This window comes from Sarcophilus harrisii, chromosome 3 (genome assembly GCF_902635505.1).
Source record: "Sarcophilus harrisii chromosome 3, mSarHar1.11, whole genome shotgun sequence".
Classification (NCBI taxonomy): domain Eukaryota; kingdom Metazoa; phylum Chordata; class Mammalia; order Dasyuromorphia; family Dasyuridae; genus Sarcophilus; species Sarcophilus harrisii.
The window spans coordinates 424,792,795-424,806,138 of record NC_045428.1 but is presented as its reverse complement, the minus strand read 5'-3'; the positions used below and the strand labels follow the sequence as shown (position 1 = coordinate 424,806,138).

Genomic DNA, 13,344 nt, shown 5'->3' with positions numbered 1-13,344 from the left:
CTTTCTGGAATAGCAAGATTAGTTTACAGTTTCCCCAACAGTGCATTAATGTTTTACCACAGTAATATCTGTTTTCCCACAGTCTTTCCAATCTATATCAGATTCCTTTTTTTGCCAACTTTACAAATCTCATGTCAATTCTCTCTTTTTTCTAAGATGAGGAAGTTGAGGCCCATTGAGTGACTTGCCCAAGATCATTATCACTAACAAATTGGCAGAAGTAGACCTTGAGTCTGGGATTATTTATTCTTGAACCATTGTGCTATAAGATATTTATTGACCTTATACTATCAAACAAGAAGAAAACAGTAACATCAAAGTGATCACAAGAGAAAAGTAATTTTTAAATAATATTAGTGATAGACAAGATTTCTCTTCAATAAAGAATTCTAAGTTATACAAGCAGTGATTTATAGCAAATATTTGTTAATGTTGATGGAAAATTCTTGTGAGAATATTCATATGCACTTGATACAAAGACTTAAATAGATTTAATGATGGTGGAACACTTCTTGAGACAACTAAGAAGCATGGTCAGGTGGAATTAGGGAAGAGCTCAAGTTCCAGGGAAATAAAAATGATTTTCAGTTAGCAAGTTAGATAAAATGCATATATCCAGAATATGAAGCTCTGTTCTGATCTGAAATTGCTACCTATAATTTCCTTCTTTATAGTTTATAGGCATTTGACTGTACCATTCAATTTATTATCGAGATCCAAAAATAAAACTCCGCAGATGTTCTAATAAATTACACAGTCTTATTTTACAATGTGTTGCTGATGTGCCCATTATATTGTGACCTTATCTCTGAAAGAGAAATGATAGATTTCAGTAAAAGTCTCCATTTCAACAGAGTTATATCCCTTTTCTGCCCAGCTTTTGAACAGGTTACTTTTATTTTTTGACAAAACCTTTTTTTTTAATGTTCCCATCTCAAATAAATTGGAATGAAAATGGAACTCGTTCTACTGAATACAGCTGCAGCAGGAGGGGGGAACTATAGAGCTTTACAAGTACCTAGAAGATTCTTATGCTATGGAGTACTGGTGATGGAGATTAAAAACAAAAAAAAATTGGAATAACTGAGTTTAAAGGTTATTACTATCTTTAAAATGTGCATTGGATAGAGCACCAGGCTAAGCATCAGAAAGACCCAGATTCAAATTCAGCTACAGACACTCACTAGCAGTGTGATCCTAGACAAGTCATTTAATGTTGTTTCTTCATCTATAAAATGAGTTAAGAAAGAAATGGCAAACTATCCCAGTATCTTTAACCAAGAAAACCCCAAATAAGGCCATTGAAGAGTCATACACATGAGATGATTGAGCAATAATTTCCCAATATTTCTAAGTAAAAATCCAGAGTGATCTAAATAGCTCTAGTACTAAAAGCATAGTGAAAATGGAAAGGAATTTAGCCTAATTTAGCCTAATAATAATAATAATAATAATAATAATATCACACCAAACAAGTTTTGATCAGATGGACTCATATTATGCTGTTAACTTTACTGTATGGGAAGAATCTACAATTAAGTGGATGATCTACCTGGCTGGAGTAACTAGGTGGAAAAACTGATGCTAAAAATAACAAATTGGCTACTCAGAAAAATCAACAAACTTCCCCATTGTTTCTTTGCATGACCTGTTGACATTCTAAAAGCTAAAGCATTACAAGTGGGATTACAAGTAGGTCGCATGTTCTCTCTATCTTCATTCAATGGAGGCATCAGAATATACAGATAATATGCCTCTATGTCAAATTAAGTCAATAAGCATTTATATTAAGTGCCTATCATGTGCCAGGCACGGTACTATATACGATGGATACAAAGAAAGACAAGAACATTGCCTGTTGTCAAAGATCTCATACTCTAATGGAAGAGGCAATATATAAATAATGATGTACAAACAAGATAGTGAGAGAATATATATTGGAGATTATCTTAAAGGGAAGACACTAGCATTAAGGAGGATCAGAGTAGTCAATCTGGCATTGACTAAGAAAAAAACTAGTGGATCAGTGAAATAGATTAGGTACAAAATACACAATAGTAAGTTACCCTAGTAACCTAGTCTTTGATAAAGCCCAAGACTCAAGATTTGGATACAAGAAATTACAAAAACTGCTTGGAAAATTGGAAAGCAGTTGGCAGGAACTAGGTATATAGATCATCAACTCACATCATATACCAAAATAAAGTTTAAATAGGCAAATGAGTTAGACATAAAGAGTGATATATTAAGCAAATTAGGGGAGCCTATAATATTTTATTTGTTAAATTTATGGCCAAGGGAAGAATTTATAACCAAACAAGATAGAGAGCATTATGGGATATAAAATGGATAATTTTGACTACGTCAAATTAAAAGGTTTTTTATACAAACAAAACCAATATAACCAAGATTACAAAAGAAGCAAAAAACTGGGGGTGGAGGGGAAATTTACAGGATTTCTTTGACAAAGTCCTCATTTCTCAAATGTATAGGCAACTGATTCAAATTCCTAAGAATGCAAGTCATTCCCTAATTGATAAATAGTCAAGGATATGAATAGGCAATTTTTAAAAGAACTCAAAACTATCTATAGTCATATGAAAAAATACTCTACATTACTATTGATTAGAGAAATATGAATAAAAACACCTATGAGGTATCACCTCAATCTATTAAATTGGTTAATATGAAGGGGATATAGAAAGATATGAACATTAATGCACTTTGATAGAGGTATGAACTAATTCAACCATTCTGAAGAGCAATTTGACCCAGAAATATTACCAGGTCTGTATTTCAAAGAGTCTTGTAAAAAAGTAAAAGGGCCTATTTTTACAAAAATATTAATAGCAGCTCTTTTTGTGGTGGTCAGGAATTGAAAATTGAAGAATGCATACTAACCAGAGAATCGCTAAATAAGTTGTGACATATGATTATAATAAAGTACTATCATGCTATGAAAATAAGGATCAGGATACTTTCAGAAAAATCTGGGAAGACTTATGTGAAATGATGCAAAGTGAAATGAGCAGAACCAAGAAAACATAATACACAGTAACATCAATATTATATTATAATTGACTGAATGACAACTATTCTCAGCAATACATGATCCAAGACAGTTCTAAAGAATTAATGAAGAAAAATTCTATGTACTTCCAGAGAAAGAACTCATGGAGTTTGAATACAGATTGAAGGATAATTTTAAAATTTTCATTATTCTTATATACAAATATAAGAGGTTTTTATTTCTTTTCCAACATTCATAACATGACATTGTTTTACACGACTACATATGCATAATCTGTATCAAATTGCTTGTCTTCTTAAAGAGGAGGATGAGAGGAAACTGAAACTCAAATTTTTAAAAAATGTTAAAACTTTTTATTTACTTTTAGAAAAAATATGATATATTACAAATTAAATTTAAAAGGAGGATAGGGAAATGTTTCTTAAAATGTAAGATGTTATGTGAGACTTGAAGGAAGTCAGGGAATCCAGGAAATGAAGATGAGGAGAGAGAACATTCCAGGCATTGGAAGACAGGAAGTGAAAATGAAGAGTTATGAGGAACAAGGAGGCCAGTATTTCTGTATTGCAGAGAACCTGTTAACAAAGTTTAAAAAGACTCGAAAAATAAGAAGGAATCAGATTATATTTGATCCAAGAGACATTTGGGGGCCAGTGGAGATTCTTGAATCAGTAATAAGGAGACATGGTAAGAGACCTGCCCTTTAGGAAGGTCAAATTGGCAGCTAAGTGAAGGATAGACTGGAATGTAGCGAGATTAACCAAAAAGATATTGCAATAATGAAGGCATGAGTTGATGACGATCTGCATTAGGGTGCTGGAGGAATCAGAAGAAAGAAAGGAATACACATGAGAAATATTGGGAAGGTAAAATCAACAGGATTTGAGAAGTGACTAAATATGTGGGCAGGGGAAGAGAATGAGGAGTTGAAGAACTGACTTGATCTTTTGATTCAATCAATTGATCATTGAAGAATGATACCTAGCTTGTAAGCCTGGATAACAGGGAAAATAATGATACCCTCAACCATGATAAGGAAGTTAAGAAGAGGGAAACATATGAGAAAGAAGATCTAGTTTGAAATGTCTAATAAGCAATTGGAAACATGAGACTAGAGATTAGAAAAAGATTAAGGCTGGATAAATAGATCTGAGAATCATTTTTATAAAGATAATGGTTGACTGTACAGGAGTTGATGAAATCAAGTGAAATAACATAGAGGGGAAAAAACAAAGAGTTCAGAAAAGAGACTTCACTGTTGGGTGACCCAATGGGCAGTAGAAATGCAAAACTGGAGACTTGGAGAGAGGTTAGAGCTGAACACATGTGAAAAAGAGGATATTTTCCTTGTTTACTTTGCTGTTCTGCTTAATTAAATGACTTTTCTTTTAATTAATATGTATTTTGCTTGGTCTAGTAAAAATGAAATATGATATAGCAACTTGTAAGCTATGGTTTTGAATGGCTGTGTACTCCAAAGCTACTTTGTACTGAGAATTGATATTAGGAAACATGTTATGGTGGAGAAACCCAGTCTTATACCTAATTCTTATTTTCTGTACCACTTACTTAAGGTTTAACAAATACTGTCTTGTATTGTTATTTATAATTTTATGTACACATATGTTGTTAGAGCCTATTCTAGCCCTTGGAAATTTCCTGCTAATCCATCTCATAGATGTGTAACACTCTAGTCCAGTGGTTCTCAGACTTTTGTTTTCAGTTATCTTTATCCAAATTAAAAATCATTGAGGATCTCTCCAAAGAGTTTTTGTTTATCTGGATTATATTTATAGACTTTTACCATATTGGAAATAAAAACTATTTTTGAATTTGTAGACCCTCTAAAAGGATTTTAGAGATCCCTAGGATTCTCTAGACCATACTTTGAGAACCAATGCATCTAGTCTATGAAATACTAAATTCCATGAATGAATGATAACCTGTTGCCCATGCTTTACTGTCCAGACATTACTTCAGAAGAGTTAAGAGTTAAATCAGAAATCCAGGTCACGAAAAAACTTGACACTCTTGTTTTTTATATAAGCTTGTGAGCACTGTGCATAAGAGAGTTTCTCAGAAGTCCTGCCGTGAAGAAAAGCCTTGTGTCTGTGAAAATTAGCCTAAAGTGAGTCAGAATCTCTCACCTTTTTCCTTTCTCTTTCTTTTGACCTGTCAACAAATTAAGTGTTTAAGATTTCCCAAGCACAAATCTGGGAGTGGAAGGAATAGATAATACCTTGCTTTTACACTAATCACCAACCTAGATTCCCCTCAAAAGCAAAGAAACATTTCTAATACACATCCAAGATAAGACTTCCCTTACATAAAAGTGTAAAGTTAGCAAATCTTTTATGGAGCTGAAATATTTCCATCTTAATATCGGAGTAAATTTGAATGAGCACTTCTCTCATCTCCAGACTTCTGAAGGAAGCCTCAGGACACTATTCTTAAAAAATTTTTTTTTATTTGGACATTCATTGAATATGAATTGTATCCTTTTTCCAATCCTTAGCATAAACAATATAATCACTCATTTGGTGAAATCTTTAAAACTCAAATTTAGGAATTTACATGGGTGGAAGAAACTGATCATACCTCACTTTTTTTTATTATTATTATAGCTTTTTATTTACAAAATATAAGCATGGGTAATTTTTCAACATTGATTTTGATGTAATTGACATATTAGGAAACAATTTGAACATAATGAGAATTTTGCCTTTGCTTATGCTTAATTTTATACTCTAGAAACAGCACCAACACAGAAAACGACACTGTTTTACAGTAACTCATAAGACAGAACTGTTTTAACATCCACTTCCTCCAAGAAATTTCATGTCTTTTCCAGGATAAAATGTCACATTTATTGTATAACTTCTGGTGAAATAAGAGTTGTGGATAGTAGAAGCCTGGTCTGAAGACATGCCCTCCACCATTATTATCTTCTACCACATCAAAGATCTCCTTGTTTCTATGAGTTGCAGCCTCCAAGGCCATCCTCTCCCCCACAGCCAACAACTGCCAACACAGGCTCATGAGTCCTGGAGAGTAGATCAAGTAGCAGCTCAGGGTCCTGCATAATGGAATTATCCTAGTATTTATTCATTTCTTAACCATTTAACATTTATCAAGTTATGCTACTATTTTATTGATTTCTACATCTTTTTATGTGTCATTGATGAAATTTGTCCACGAGACCCATGGATTTTACTGTGTGATATTGCATGACACACAATTTCGAGGAATGCATATGTTGAGATATAGCAGAACTAACAATACATACTTTATAGGGTTGCTGTGAGGTTCAAATAATAAATCCTAATTCCAACTATCTACTAAATATCAATATATGGCCCACTGACAACTCAGACTCAAAAAAAAAGAAAATTAAATTCATCATCTTCTACCCCATATTTTTCTCTCTCCCAAATATCTCTATTTCCTTGGATTGTACTCTAGGTTTTAGAGTCATCTTTGACTCTGCCCTCTCCTCAGTTCACATATCCAATATATGCAAAATTGCAAAACTTTTATCTGCCTCAGTTTCCTCATCTGTAAAAATGAGTAAAATAATAGCACCTATCTTCCCAGGTTGGTTGTGAGCTAAAATGAGATGATATTCAAGAAGTTCTTTACAAACCTTAAAATGCTATAAGAATGCTAGTTATTATTATTATTATCATACCTTTAGCAATGCAAATCAATAGCTATTCTGGCACTGACAGTTTTAGAGAGTTATCTAACACACTGAAAGATTCAAAGACACGCCAAGAGTTACATGTGTCACAGGAAGAAGACTCTTTAGTCTTCCTGAATCTACTTCATTGTCTGACAGTATTAAAAAATCTTCAGTGGGTCTTCTATGCCCCATGAATAAAGTATAAATTCTTGCTCTAACATTTAAGCCTCTTCATAACTCCAACTTAAGTGCCTATCCATACATTACACATCCTCACTTCATTCCAGCCAAAATGGATTACTTTCCATAACCTGCTGTCATCCTATCCTTTTTTAAAATTAAGTTTTACTGATATGATTTATTTTTTATTTAATAAACATTTGCAATTTATTCCTATTACATACATGTCAAGGACATCCTGGGACCCAAAACCCAAGACCATTGGAAATAGCAATCCCTTCCTCCATTCCCCTGAAACTACCAGATCTGTTTCTGACCCAGCCCACATAGCCACCCTTAAGAAGAGAAATCATTGTGAAGAACATTCCTGTTTTGGAAGTTAAGTGGTATAGTGGATAGGGTGTTGAACCTGGAATCAAAAATACTTCTTTACCTGAGTTCAAATCTGACCTTAGACACTTACTAGTTGTATGATTCTGGGCAAATCACTTTTTGTGGCTTGTAAATCACTTTTTGCTTCAGTTTTCTCATCTGTAAAATGAGATCGAGAAGGAAATTGCAAACCACTCTGATATCTTTGCCAAGAAAACCCCAAATGGAATCCTGAAGAGTCAGACATGACTGAAAAGAAATGACTGAATCAGAATAACTGCTAACCAATAGGCAGACAGACATGGGAAAGTCCTAAGAACAGCAATACTTTCCACAACCACCCTTCTAGCTTTCAACCCAGTCATTACAACCACATTCCAAGGAAACAATTCTTATGGAAAAGAAAGATCCATCCCCACCAGCTACCAACCAACTGTCACACATAGGACAGGGCAAGCCAATTTAGATGAAGCAGCAAGAACTCTGAGAGAAAGAAAAGAGATAACAAGAGGCTGAAAATCAAACAACCATAATCACCATCACCATCACCACCACTATCACCATATCCATTCAGACCTTCATGAGGACAGACTAGTACCAAAAATCCCAAAATCCTGAGGATAATGATTTAATAATGACCGTTTTTTAAAAAGGCATTAACATCCACTTTGCCACTGCATTCTAAGTATCATGGGATTTTTTTCCATTTTACTTGAAGCTGAAATCCTCCATAGGTATTGTCTCTCCATTAGAATGGAAATTTCTTGAAAGAAAGAACAGTCTTACTTGTCTATTTGTATCCCTATACATACCACAGTGCTCTGTACATAGCAAACAATCAATAAATAATTTTATTCATTCTCTCATTCGTTCTTATAACAAAGTAAAATGGTTAAGTAGAATAATAGTGACCTCATTTGAAAGTGCATGCAACATATCATATCTGTAGACCCCCCTCTTTTTAAAAATTAACAAAGATCCATTTTCTCTCTTCCTATTCCTGATAACACTAAGAAATTTTCTTATAACAAATAACCATAATAATAGCTAATATTTTATAGTGTTTACTATGTGTCGGTGCTTCATAATTAAATATGCATAGTCAAGCAAAAGAGATACTTTTAGTGGTTGTATACAAAAATATATTTCTTATTCTGTACTCTATCATCCATCACCTCTCTGCATTGATAGCATGTTTTGTCATAAGTCCTCTGGAATCATTAAGGGTCACTGTATTAACCTTAGTTCTTAAAACTTTCAAAGTTTTTTTTTTTTTTTTGCTTTTAAGGTGATATTATTATTATATAAATTGTTCTCCTGGTTCTACTCATTTCACTAGTCATTAGAAGCCCTCAAAATTGATCTTTTTATAATATTGATATTATAGTATAAATAATGCTTCTTGTTCTACTTATTTTTATTTTGCATCATTTCATATGTCTTTCTATGTGTTTTTGAAATCATTTATATCCTTATCTCTTACAGCATATTCTATCACATTAATAAACAACTTATTGTCATTATTCAGTTAATCAACATATATCATTGGTTTTCAGTTTTCTGCAGCCATAAAAAGAGTTACTATAAATATATTTTTTACTCTTCCTCTTATCTTTTAGGTATCCTAGCCTATATCTTCTTGTATCTTTGCTCATAGTATCATTCATATATACAATAGGTAGCTCCTTCTCTCCTTCTATCTATTGAAATCTGTTTTCTTCACAATCTAACTCAAGTGCTTTCTTCCCTAATACCTCTCTACCAAACCTAGCTCTCCAGATTAAATTTATCTTTCTTCCCCAAATATCTTATGAAACTCTTTCATGACCATTCCTATGTGGTTATCACAATTTCTCTTGCACAATAGTTAACTGTATATATGCTTTCCCCATTTATTATATTGTAAGTTCTTTGAGAGGGAAATCTGTATTATATATCTTTGTTTTCTCCAGAACCAGCACAGTGCCTTGTATATAGAGGGCACTTAGTATAATTTTTTTTTAATTTAAATTCAATTCAACTGAATACAAAAGTATAAATAATAAGTATCCTGAGATATTTGCAATATTACTTTTCCTGCCACCGAATATGTAAGAAGAAACAGTTTTCAAAAATAAATAGAATAAAGACAGAGGTTCTGGGTTCAAATTCCAGTCCCACCATTCACTATCATGAGTATGTTATTTATGCACTTCAGGCCTCAATTTCCTCATTTATAAATACGAGGACTGGATTAGGTGAGTTCCTTTTTCTTGTTGTTTTATTTCTTTAAAAAAAAAAAACAAATAAACTCTACAATCATGAGCTACATTGTTGCCTATTAAGTACCTAAAAGACTGCCTAGATTTATTTCTGTGTAGCTCTATTGAGGTTTCTGATTAATTTTTTAGGAGTGTCAGAAACAAATAGATTTCAAATAAGATTTTCTAGCTCTATATCTATGATCACCATGATGATTTGTAATCCAAATAGCATATTCATGATACTTAAGAAAGAAGAGTGAAAATTTTGTTGCTTTTCTATATGTAGATTCATATATCCCTCCCTGATGTTATAACTAGAATAGGTTTTTATTGGCAAGTCTTCTCTTTCTCCTAATAGATCTGTTTATTAAAAAAAAAATAAAAATAAAAAGGATGTTTAAAAAGCCAAGGTTTTATTTAAAGGTTACAAGAAACTTTTTTGCCTTTACAAGAAATATTTGTCTTTCACTTTAGAATTTACGTCATCTCTCTCATAGACAACAAATATATATGCTAAATCTGTCTTGATATTTTACTGGATTTTTTTCACTTGAGTCTCATTTAAATTTGTTACTTTCTTTCTTCTTAATTTACTTGATTACTTTATTATTCTAATAAAAAACTGACTTGAGGAAACATCTTCCTTGAGAGGTGAAATGGGCAGGATTTCATTAATTAATTAGAAATGAGAAGTGATCTATTTTTCATTTCCATAAAAGGCAATAGTGCTACTGATCCAAGGAGAATCATAGCTCCACCTTTATTGGATGTATAACTTTGTTCAATCCTTGATGTCTCCCTAAAACTGTACTCCCTGGAACTTCACCTTATCATGTGCTTCATTGTATGCCCTGGACCAAGGCTCAGAAATCAGGATCAACCCCTATCAGAACAAACAGAGATGAGATGCTCTGATCTCCTTGTCTCCTTCCCTCTCCTACTCCTTTGAATTTCTGTTCTGAATCTGCCCCCACCCCCTTTTAATCGATTCTTGAACTTAAATAATAGATGCTGATTTATGGGGGGAGAGGGAGGAAGAAATGAGAAGTGACAATGATAACATCAATGTTTTAAATATGAGAAAAGGGGTGAATGGTTTTCCTACAGAGAGGAAAAGAGATTAATGATACATGTAAAGAAAGGAAAGAACTCCTGGGAAAAGGTCCTGGGAGAGAAGGATGGTACTGGGATTAAGGGTACAAGTAGAGAAATTAGCCTTCATGAATCATAGAAATTTCTTATTTTGTCATTGGAGAGAAGAAAGGAAAAGAGAGTGATGATTGAAAAAGTTTTAGAAATGGAAACAAGAGGCAAAGAAGGTCACATTCTATGGTTCTATTCTTCTCAAATAAGTAGGTCATTTTAAGTATGGGAATTAGGAGAGGGGTTGGTATTGAGAATAGAGAAAAAAAAATTTTATGGGGCATGAGCTAACAGAGTTATTTATCACAATTATGACATTTAAGAACTCTCACACTGAATTCCAAAGAAAAGGATGGGCCATGTCCTGCACATCTTGTTTAATAATTAAAAAAATAACCCAACACATCATATACTTAAAAAGGACTTTCATCAAAAATGGTGAAATTTTGTTTTCACTTATGGTAAATCTTCAGTTTTACAGAAAACCAGACAACAGAGAATATCTCATTTCCTGAGGGGTTTCTGGATACCTAAAATTTAACTGCACGGTAAAATGGAACCTGAAAATTTATGCAAATCTGATAGACTTCAGAGTCCTATGGGAGGCATAAATACAACAAATACTAGCTCTATCCTCACCTGATCTTCCTGGGAAAAAGAAGTAGAGAAAATTATCTTCCCCCACAGTCACATTTAGCAACTGTGCCAACTTGTTCATGCAGCAATAGCAACAGCTAACATTTCTTGAAATTTCACTGTACCATAGTGTACATGACCCTGTTTCTTAGCAGCAGGACTAGCCCCAGGAGCACTGAAGTACCCTAAACTTCCCAAAAATATTTCTGCAGCTTCATCCCACTTCTCACTCAATGCCACGATTAATTCAGAAAGGCAGAAGGAAGATGTGACAAACCCTCTTATGTGGCATAGTAGAAGTTAATTAAATAATCTAGTTCATAGACACCGATTTTTTTTTTTTACTGGACATGATTTCATCATTGATATTTTTACTAAATGTGATTTCATCAATATAGAGATCTGTAGTGAGGTACTTCATCTACTTAGAAAAATGGCACTATCTCTGTAACTTGTCACCTTGGGCACTGAGAGGATAAGTGATTGGCCCAATCTGGTTCACAGTTAGGAGTGTAAATCAAGACTTTCTGGGTCAGAAGCAAGATTTAAACTCAAGCCCTTTGATTCTAAAGTCAGCATTCTTTGCATGGTGAAGGCTTTCTGGTGAGGATAAAATGAAATGATAATCTACATAAAAGTGCTTTTCAATGGTAATGAATATTTGAAATGTATGACGCTTGGTAAAAAAAAAAAATCCTTCCTCAATTACTCTCATTTGGAAAGGAGGGGAAATGATCCTCCAAAACTACCAATCAAGAGAAATAGAAGGCAGCATTGGAGATAAGTGAAATCACTACCACCATCTTGACAACACTTTGCTCTCAGATCATGATGGGAATAACCCAGGTCCCCGAACCCAAGACCTTTGGGAAGAGGAATGCTTGCAGCCCAGTACCCCCCATCATCATCCTGGGGAAACAACCCCCATGGTGATATAACCTGAAGACTTAGAAAACACAATTCTTGCCCCTGAAATCTTTGACACTGTCAAATGATTCAATATCAGAAATTCTTGATTTTATCAATGGAAATTACATTCAGAAAGAAGCTTTACTATCTTGTTTGCCATTGCTCCTGAAAAGGTAAAGAAACTTTCCATCTGACTTGCAGCTGAACTTTCTAGCTGTATTGTCTCTACAACTAGAATATGAGCTCTTTAAGGGCTGGAGTTGTCTTACTATTATTTGTATCTCCAGGATAGAGTATAGTGCTTTTGTACATAGTAAGTGCTTAATAAATGCTCTCCCTTCATTAATTCATTCTTTCTTGAAGATTATGTCAGTGTATAAGCTTCTTCTAAGCTAAAAAATATTATCAAATACTGGCCAAATAAATGGCAATTCAATCCAACAAGGGTAGGAAAGCCTGAAGATTAGACATTAGTTAACTAGAAGAAAAGGATTGTTTTGTTTTTGGACATAGTTATTACATCTACTGAAGAATATTAATAGTAGAGCTGCTTTTATCCAACATTCATATTTATACAATACATTAAGTTTGTGAATGTATACTTCACATAAATTTTCATTTGATCCTCACAACAACATTGGGAGATAAATATTAATAGTATCCTTGTTTTATAGACAAGGCAACTGAAGTTCACTGAGGTTATATACCTTAATACCATGACTGCCTATGATAATATAGTGAATATATGTGGCAGAAGCCAAATCACACCTTCCTGACTCCAAATCTAGCAGAGGAAATATCCACATCAGTGGATACTGACACATACAATGACCAAGTAGAGTGGCACACACTTGTATACTTATAATTACTGCTGCTGGGAATGCTGATGCTGCTAGATCACTTGAGGTTGGAAATTCTGAGCTACAGACAGGCTAACACTGGTTGGGTGTTCAAACCAAGAATAGCACCAAATGATGAGTCTTTTGGAAAGGAAGATCACCACACAGTCTTTTGGAGGGGCAAACCAGCATAGGGTGGAAAAATGAATCAGTTTAAAAATTCCAGATTGTGAGAGGCCTCTCATCTCCAACTTGGGCAAGATAAGAAGATTTGGTCTCAAAAAATAGTTATACTCTGCCAGTATTTAT

At 33.7% G+C, this 13,344-nt stretch overlaps 1 protein-coding gene across 3 annotated transcripts in view; it reads right to left on the bottom strand.

Moving 5' to 3' along the window:
• The window catches only part of CACNB4 (calcium voltage-gated channel auxiliary subunit beta 4), a 321,025-nt gene that overhangs the window by 190,133 nt on the left and 117,548 nt on the right, over positions 1–13,344 (bottom strand). The gene's annotated exons all lie outside the window — the stretch shown is intronic.